The 7,558-nt window shown below is 29.5% G+C and overlaps 1 long non-coding RNA gene across 2 annotated transcripts; it reads right to left on the bottom strand.

Annotated features, from left to right (window-relative positions):
* Positions 1-219: 219 nt before the first annotated feature.
* Positions 220-2,257, bottom strand: LOC145954138 (uncharacterized). Of its 2 annotated transcripts, XR_014431303.1 has the most exons (3): positions 2,225-2,257; positions 1,745-2,144; positions 220-649 (listed from the first exon to the last, which is right to left on the bottom strand). It is a non-coding gene; the product is annotated as an uncharacterized LOC145954138 (long non-coding RNA). The 2 variants fall into 2 exon arrangements; XR_014431302.1 differs by lacking the exon at positions 220-649 and having other exon boundaries at positions 1,694-2,144.
* Positions 2,258-7,558: the final 5,301 nt, after the last annotated feature.

Genomic DNA, 7,558 nt, shown 5'->3' with positions numbered 1-7,558 from the left:
ATCCATCTGAATAATAATTTGTATTCATTTTAATATCATTTTTGTTTCATTGGTAGTTTGCTATTTTATAATCTATTATTGACTTCAATAATAATTTCTTATCTTTATCTACATTCACATCAATTTCACTCTTACAAAACTAATTTTACGTAATGTTTATTTTTATACATACTTATTTTTAATGTAAAATTATAGACACAAATTTATAATATAATTAATAAAAAAATAATATATAACAATTGTTATATATTTATTTCATATCTTTATATTAAAAAATAATAGTTATTATATTACAAAACAATTCTCACTAATCATTAAAAACGATAGTAATACTATTACTTTACAACATTTAGAGATGCTAAATTGACGCTAAGGGGTGAAGGTCCTTGCCTTGCATTTAGTTAAAATCCTACACCATTTCAAAGGACCGCTCTGCAGGGTGAATGTTACACTTACTACAAGAATTTGTAAAAAGCAAAGAAGTTATAAGCACCTCTTCCAATCAGCCAAATATTGTTTTGGAATAATCTATAGCCGAATCATTGCCACTGACGAACCACCAGAGCTTTATTATGGGCTCCACAACATCGTTGCTTCTTCAACAAACTCCATGGCACATCTCATTGTTTTCAGATCCTCTATAAAGGCACTATATAAAATAAGAAAATAAATGAATCAAGAAGTACCTAAAATTGTTTTTCATCACATACATAAATTATTGCTAGAGATAAATACTTGTAAAAGGTACTACCTCTTGATCACTAGTCAGGTTCTACAAAAATACAAGTGTACTTTCCAACAAAAGTATTGTCACCTAACATTTGTTATTTCTCATGAAACAAATAATATCAGAACAAACCTTCCTCTGTAATGCTTCTGTTACCGCCTCTTGGGCTTTAAACTGCGGATTACTATGGTAATGAGTCCTTGAAGTTTAAAGAAAATCAATTATAATGCAAGTACAATCAACCTCATACTGGACTTGACTCCATAACATGCAATAGTTATGTGAATTTTATGATTATAGATCCAAATGAGAAGCAAAGTATTGAAAAGACTTTGATCTTCAACCTTGAGAAGCAAATACATTCAAGACCAAAGTGCTATAAGTCATTTAATAGAATATGGATCTATGCTTCTTTCTCATTATAGCTAGTAGACGAGTCATTTCACAAAAGAATAATAGTGCACACAAATAAACAATTATACGCACTTCACTTCATATTCATATAATCTTTATCATATAATTATAGTTTGGCTCACCTCATTTAGCGAACACACTCATTTTGCTACCTCATGACTATGCAAGATGTAAAGCATACAAGTGGGCAATAAGCATTATTCTTTGAGAATGCATGGACCTAGGCCCAGTGGATATGCATGGTGATATTTACTGCTTATAGCCATATCAGTTCTGCTACAAATAACAAGCACCCTCCTTACGCTTAAATGGATTGTACAGTGGAACTCTCGGTTCATGTTACACTATTTTATTGAGTGAATGATCATCCAAATTCCAAACCAACCAACATCCCTCACCACCTCAAAAATTAAATCAAAAGTATAATAATTTAACACATGAATTTACAATTCATTTCCAAGCATTTGGAGTACCATCAAGATACAAATTCCTTTACAAACCAGGCAGAATTCCTATTACTCACACTCATGCATGATAATAAACACGGAAAGGTAAATGAGGATGAAAGGAACACAATAATAGTGAGCAATTAGAAGTCATTACATGATTAAAGTGACAGATCCGAACCACAACTTGCACCAAGCAGAAGACAGAAGCATGAATGCAAAAATTTGGGAAAACATATACATCGGGTTAAGTAAATTTGCATCAGTAGGCCAAATTTAGTCACCACATCAGGCTATTCTATCAATCTCTCCAAAAGTCTACCCTCAACAGACAAGAGATGATCTCGGTGATGTGGGAAGTTGGGTGCATGATGACCAACGAATAACTGATTCAGTCACCACAAGATCAAGTTGCTCACACTCGCCAAGTCCAATTGTCCGGTTTCTCTTGTTGTGAAATCCCAATGCCCTATGGCCATTTATTCCACCTGCCACTTTACCCTCTACAGGTTTGCAATCCATCTCTTTAACATCATGTCCAAAGCAAAGAGCAGAACCTGGTAGTAGAAGCAATAATAAATATAGACTAAAGGGCTGGAAAAAATGAAGATAGTTAAAGTGAAAAAACTCTACATACCTCCAACAATTGCATTTGCATTTGATGTGTTAGTTGGGAACTCTGATATACAACCCTTTGCTCAAAAACAGAACTGGGACTAAGAAATGCAAAGCTAGGCATTGAGGGAATTGAGGGAACAGTAGAAGAGAATTCCAAATCAATGGAATCACCTGAGCTCTGAAATGAAAATCCACCAGAGACAGTAAAAGGTGTCACTGGTTCCTCAAAAAAGGAAGAAAATGATGATTTGCATGTGAGTGTAGGTGATTGAGCACCACATATTGGAGATTCAGCACCAAAGCTGATGTCCTTATTCCTGGACATAAATGAGGTAGAGAACGAGTTGCTACCAACATCCCACTCTCCACAACTCCTGATTTTATGTTCACTTAGTTGTTTAGGGTTTGTTTGATTGCTCTGCATCCAGTGATGATCTGCAAAGGGAAAGTTCAGGCGCAGTTTAGAAAACAGGTTTGTGGAGCAGAGTCTGTAAATATTGTAAACTCACCCATCCATGTTTAATTTCCATAAATTAAAAATGAAAATAAAATAAAATACACACACACACACAAAGCATTTTTTATTTTTATTTTTATTTTTTTAATATAAACTTATGCATTTAATTGATACATCACTGTCTTAATTTGTACACCATATTTTTCATGCATGAATTATTCTTTGCGATTTCTATTGTGGGGTCTCACGTCCTGTTTGCTAGGATGGTTTAGGTGCGCCCATCCCAAGTGTCACGTGAAACTATAATGTCACCTCACTATGAAACTATAATAATTTCTCTAACAAGCACACATATAACTAGCAAATATATAATGTTACTTTTAATAATAATAAAAAATTAATGTTAAAATTACAAGATCTACTCATGACTTGTGTTTTGGACTTTGGAGAACCATACAAAATTACTTTCGATCTCCTAATAAATGTTATTTCAAATTTTTTTACACAGAAAAAGTCTAATACGTACAAAAAAATAATTTTACAAAATTAATTTATGATTTATTTTTTTTACTAGAAACAACATAACATAATAATCAGTCTCATAATAAATGTTATCCCTGATTTTTAATACAAATTAAAAAATTGAATAAATATATAAAAATAATATTAACTTTACAAAATTAACCTCATGATTATATTTTTTTTAGAAATAATATAACACAATAATTATTTTCTAAAATATATTATAAGGAGTAAAATGAAAAGAAGTAACTAATATTACTAGTGTTCCAGTATACCTAAAAGTCTCACATCGCTTAGTAGTCAAGACTAAGAGTAGTTTATAAATACTCTCTCTCCTTAACCCACCAAGACACCTTTTAAAGGACAAAATCATGACGGCCCAACGAGTGCCAAATATTTTAACATATAAAAAGTGTCACTATATGTATAATATATATAGGTATATATCTATTTAACATATAATTACACATAATTTAGTGTTTATTTTGAATAAAATTTAAAAATATATTTTGTGTGTCAATATAACATCTATTTACATATTTTAACAATATACCAATATATATTATATTTATTATATAAGTAAAAATAACTCTTAGTGATTATTTTTATGTCTCTGTAGGATATGTGTTAGTATATGATAATATTCTTGTAATATATTAAAAAAATTAATATGATATTTAGTTTAATTTTTTTTAAAATACAATACCTATTATAAAATAAAGAGAAAAGTAACATTATTAAACACACCACATTATAGAAGTGAGGGAGGAGTAGTTTACAAATTTACATTATCAGGAGTAGTTTACAACTTTACATTATCAAGACGTATAACAATTATATATATCTTGATAAGTTCACAAATCTTAGAGAACAATGACCATATAACAATAAATAAACCTCATTCATTAGCGATCTTGATTTAATTGATATATAGTCCCATCATCCCACGTTGTTTGGTAAAGTGAATGTTAAAGGTTCAAGACAACACATTAATAAAACAAAACTTTGGTTAATTTATTATTAGTAAAATCGTTTTTATGAAATGTGGATAGAATCAAATCAATAGATAATCCTCCTGCTCATCTATTGAAAATTGAAACACCGATGTACCAAAAGAGAGAAAAACTAAATTCCATAAATAAATTGATCTCCCTCTCTTACTTTGTCTTTTGGTGCAACATATTTTTATTCAAATCTTGGAGAATGAAGCCCCTTCTTTGCTTTAACTTTTGTTTCTCCTCATCTACGCTTAATATATAGTTCTATGGCAGTTGAAGTGTATGCAGTTAATAGTGAAAATATGAGTCTCTGATGATAAATAACCGAGGCTGATAGGTCACAACCACACAACTGTATTTGCAAGAAGGATGGTCACAGTTGTTGTTCCTTCTGCTTATGTTATTTCGCTTTCGATATGTTGTGTTAGCATTTTGCTTCATCTATCGTAAGACAGTGTTTGCAACCGAGCAACAAGGTCAAAGCTTGTAACATAATGTTTGAGAATTTGGACCACTATAAAGTAGTTGTGTTCTAGTGCATGTCATTAATTAAGCACTGCAGGTTCCTGCGTGCCTCCTTCAAAAGCATTCCAGAAAGATTAAATTATTACATGCTAGGTAGGTGGATACAATCTTCAACAAAACAATTCTCTTACTTTCTTTTGGGTCACCACTCCGCTTGATCTTTGACCAGATTAAACCCAACATGATAAAAAGGAACCCAAAAAGAAAGATGGTGACAACAATTATATAATCCAACTTTTATATGTGGGGCTTCAACAATCTGTGGTTGGGTTCCCTTCATCGTGCAAATATACATTAAACGAATCTAATAAAAATGAGTTTGACTTTAGTAAAAGGGTAAAGTGAACAAATTTCGAGAGTAGGTCATGTTATCGATTATAGTAAAACTATGACGAGGATTTTGGATTTACTACTTTTATCAATTATATATATATATATATATATATATATATATATATATATTAGAGTTTTAATAGTAAAACTATGACGAGGATTTTGGATTTACTACTTTTATCAATTATATATATATATATATATATATAATTGATAAAAGTAGTAAATCCAAAATCCTCGTCATAGTTTTACTATTAAAACTCTAATATATATATATATATATATATATATATATATATATATATATATATATTAGAGTTTTAATGACTATAAACCGTAAGTATAATACCATTAATTAATTAAAAAATTGTATTATATAATTTATTTTAAGAAATTCGATTGAAAGGAAACACTCAACTTTACAACACTAATATATAAGGTAATAATTGTTCATTACTTATATTCAATAGTAGAAAAAGGGTAATTTACGTCACTGTATTCTCGTCGAACAAAGAAAAATTTGACGTTAAAAAAATACGGTGACATTTTTGTAATTAAGTCCAACTTTTTACGTCGTCCCCTGCGAGGTCCGACGTAAAATATCTACAAATTTCAAATTGTATTCGCGCGTGTGTCAATATTTAAACAAGAAAGCTTTGAGTGTATCTGTCATTCGAGTTTTCTGAGTTAAGATTTCGTTTGAGTGTTTTGCATCTGAGTGTATGTTTGCGTGTTTGGGTGGTTCTTGAGTTTTTGACCGATTGCATTGGGCTCGCGTTTGAGGTTAGTTTGGAAAATTCTTTCTTAATATATTAGCTAATATGTTGAAAATAAATGTATGTATTGATCTATTAATATATTAGTTAATATTATCCTCTTCTTCGTGTTTGGGTGGATCATCGTTTGTTAATATATTAGTTAATATCAGGTAGAAAATGCTTTGCGTTTGGGTGGATCTGCTTGTAGAACGTCCTGTCTTCCTTGCAGAACTTCCCGTTTTGCTTGCACGCATTATGTTTTTTCATTTTGTTTCCAACTTTTTAATGTCGGCTCTTGTGAATGTCCGACGTAAATTTACGTCGGCTATCACAGCCAACGTAAATTTACATCTCTCGCATTTACGTCGGACCTTTTTCTGACGTAAAAAGCTTAAAATAACCGACGTAAATTACCCTTTTTGTACTAGTGATTTATGCCTATATCACTAATCAATATGAGGTTTCTAACATATTTCTTTCATGTTGAGGACTTAACATCTGTGAATGATCTAATAACGGTTTAATAGTGAGTAACTTAATAAGTTTAACAATATTTGCTAATATAAACTTTAATACTATTTTAGGGCGTTATCTAGGAATTTTGGGGCCTTAAGCAAAAATTAAGACATGAGTCTATGTTAATATAGCCTAATAATTTTTGTTATTTTTCTGGCTTTTTGAGCTGCAAAATTATTTATTAAAGTTTTATAATCAAGTAATTCTAATATCTCATTCTCAATAGATAATATAGCTAACACATTCAGTCAATCATGTAATATAGTTGATCTTAAATATGATTTAACAATTTTTAATTTTAAAAAACTTCTTTCAGCAGTCGCAATAGTTACAAGTAATGTTAATAATGTTCTATAAGCAATGTATTTTATTTGGAAAAGAACATGATTTTTTTATATAGTTCAATATTTTTAATGGTGTGTTAATTTTATTTGTTATAATTTCTTTCAATAACTTTAATTCTGAAAATAAATCAAGACCATCAATATCAAAATGGTCCTCAAACTCACAATCTTTTCAAGATTGATACAATATTTTTTCAATTCATCTTCCCCTAAAGTTTTAAATTTATTTGAATCAAATAAAAATTTAAACATGTTTTCATATTCTAAAAATTGTTCAAATCGACTCTCAATATAAGAAATAGATTGATCTAATATATACAAAAAATAATTAATGCGAAAAGAATCTTCAGTAGAATGAGTTATCTCATCACTATCAATGTCATCAAAATATTTTTTCCTATATACGAATCTTATGTTTTTCATTAAACTTAGGCTCTATATCCATTTTAATAGTCATTTCGTTGGTGGATTCTAATGCAGATGCAAAACTATTTTCCCTATAATTTTTTAATTAAATTTTCAATTCTTCTCTTTTTTTTTTCAACTTTTCAAACCCAGATACATACTTTCTATTTGACATATTTTACTAATTGGCCAAAATAAAAATAACAAGAAAAATAATTTTTAAAATTAAAAGAAGATAATAATGAAACAATAAAACCTGGAAAGTGAAAAATTATATATGTGAATGAAAATTTCTTTAAGGTATGGCTATGCACTATTGCAGTTATGAGTATCCAAAACCTAAACCGTAGTGATAATCACTTTGCGTGCACCTACAATGATAAACAATAAAAAAATGAGATCTAAAAATTGTAATTTGTAAATAAAAGTACTGTACTAAATTATTTTTTCTCATGCATTAATAATTAATTTACAATGTTTTAGAAGGGATTGATC

The sequence above is a fragment of the Cajanus cajan genome, chromosome 2 (genome assembly GCF_000230855.2).
Source record: "Cajanus cajan strain Asha chromosome 2, NIPB_CcT2T_4, whole genome shotgun sequence".
Taxonomy (NCBI): Eukaryota; Viridiplantae; Streptophyta; class Magnoliopsida; order Fabales; family Fabaceae; genus Cajanus; species Cajanus cajan.
This window is presented reverse-complemented; position numbering and strand designations above follow the sequence as displayed.